The sequence below is a fragment of the Cupressus sempervirens genome, chromosome 6 (assembly GCF_028749045.1).
Source record: "Cupressus sempervirens isolate cs-2001-9-10 chromosome 6, ASM2874904v1, whole genome shotgun sequence".
Taxonomy (NCBI): Eukaryota; Viridiplantae; Streptophyta; class Pinopsida; order Cupressales; family Cupressaceae; genus Cupressus; species Cupressus sempervirens.
Window position 1 is genome coordinate 262,391,913 of NC_143123.1, and position 2,422 is coordinate 262,394,334.

Sequence of the window (2,422 nt, forward strand, 5' to 3'; positions counted from 1 at the left end):
TATGTGCTAGACACTTGCAAAGTAAACATGTTAGTATGTAATAACATGTACAAGAACATATGAATGAAGACACAAAGTAGACACATTAATGCATGAAGACGCGATGGAATCATGAGGTAGACACATGAATGCATGAAGACACAAAGAAGACATGAAGCAAACATATTAATACATGAAGACGTGATATAGACACATAGTATACATGTTAGAATCTAGCTTACAAATTGAAATAAGAAAAAGGTAAGGAAATGTTTTACCACTTTGATCGTGAATGTCATGCTCCTTTCCCCTATCTTGAAATAAAAAGTTAGATTGAAGATGCATATTTTCTATAGCTAGTACTATAATAGGTGTATAATTCCATAGTGGATGGTAGATTTATTGTGGCTCTAAGTTTGGGCACACTCAACTTGGGGCTCCCTCAGACCTTAGTCCATATTGGGATTCATTTTACCCCAATGCGACCGATTTACTCCTCCCCCTGTGCACACTCCCTACCCACTAGGAACATGTTTAATTTTGACATGGATGGTAGATTTTTATAATTGTTGCCCTTGCAGTAGGTCCCATGATGAATGAAAGATTTACTATGGCTCTGAGTTTGGACACGCTCAGCTTGGAGCTCCCTCAAACCTTAGTCCATATTGGGATTTATTTTTCCCCAACATGACCGATTTACTCCTCCCCCTATGCACACTCCCTATCCATCATGTAATACAACATAAAGGGATTCATATCCAATTAACTAGTAACGTTAAAATATTAATATTCTTTGTCCCTTAAGTTTACTAATATTGATATGTTACACAATATTATTGATACTCCTATTTTCAATAATAATTCCCCCATAATATGATTCCATAAATATCATTCTAACCAAATTTTTAATCAATATTTAGTTAAATAACATATTTATAGTAAAAAGGATAAATACTTATATATATCAATAATTATAAAGATTTCAAAAAAAAAATAAAAAATAAAAAAAATAAATAAATAAATATATATATATATATATATATATATATATATATATATATATATATATATATATATATATATATATATATATATATATATATATATATATATATATATATATATATATATATATATATATATATATATATAACATTAATAATTTTGTCTTGTTTACAATATCTATCTAATAACTATGCTATATCCAATTGCACCTTATACAAAGTAAGGTACTTATTGCTTTAATATATAATCTTTCTATTTAAGATTTTATATTCAAAAGTTAATTAAACATTATAACTTACCTCAACGAAACCCACATCGTGTATTAATTGGTCCTGTCCTTGGCTGGATCACCTTTATTTAACTTGGTGTAACAATACATTTTGTAGGTGGACGAGCTAAGAAGCAAGCTATTCAAAGATGACAACAATATCCTGATAGCTCATATGGAAGATCCTGAAGAGAAGAACTGCTTCCTCGTTAAGCAAAACGGGAACAGCTCTGCCAAGGTTCAGTTCAACAGCGGGCATAATAATCTCTACAATTTGAACTCATACAAGTTTTTAGGTTTATCAAACAAGAAAATAGTTTCTATTCTTCCTGGAGGTGAAGATTTGGCTGTTGCTGTTGCAACGACAAAGACAAAGTCTCAACACAAGCCTGCAAAGTACATCAACAGGTCCATTTTGAGGAGAGAATTCAAAAAAATGGCCAAAGCTATTGTGAACCAAGTTGTTGGTAATTATTATCGCCCTAATTTAAAGAGATCAGCTCTAGAAAGGCTTAGTGCTGTGCATAAAAGCCTACGTGTGGCAAAATTTGCATCAATATTGCAATCCGCTAATCATACACAGAGATATAAAGTGCACTTATATACTTTTGGATGAAAGAATGAATGCAAGGGTAGCTGACTTTGGTCTAGCCAAACTACTAGACTGGTCCAAGACTCCCGCTTCAACATCAATCAAGGGCACAATTGACTATCTTTATCTTGAGTACTTCCTCTTTCAATTTCACAACTTTGAATTCATTAGAATTAATTTTTACATGTATATTCTTTTTTTTCCTAATTTTTCTCTTTGTATCATTGTCATCAACTCCATGCCTCATTAAAGGTGTTGACCACGATGATTCTTTTAAAAGGTGGTAAACATAAAGGTCATTGTCATTGGCGTATATATTACATTTTGTGAAAATGTTATATTAAAAAAGCAATTTTTAAATGGCAATGTTTTCAGCAGCAATATCGTAACATGGTAGAAAAGATGCTAACGTGGCTCTTGCATAGCTAACACTGTCACTGGCAGTACACGGTCATTTAAGGAAGGTTTGTAGGGTTTAAGAGGTCTCGCCAAATGTCCATTTTGTGTGGCAGATTTCAAATTGGATTTTAAAACTCTTAAGGTTGTGGGTTGTAAAACAAAGAGGACTTTGTTTTCAT

The 2,422-nt window shown here is 32.0% G+C and overlaps 1 pseudogene; it reads left to right on the forward strand.

Moving 5' to 3' along the window:
- Nucleotides 1–1,401: 1,401 nt before the first annotated feature.
- Nucleotides 1,402–1,868, forward strand: LOC149552241 (large ribosomal subunit protein eL28y pseudogene; annotated as a pseudogene).
- Nucleotides 1,869–2,422: the final 554 nt, after the last annotated feature.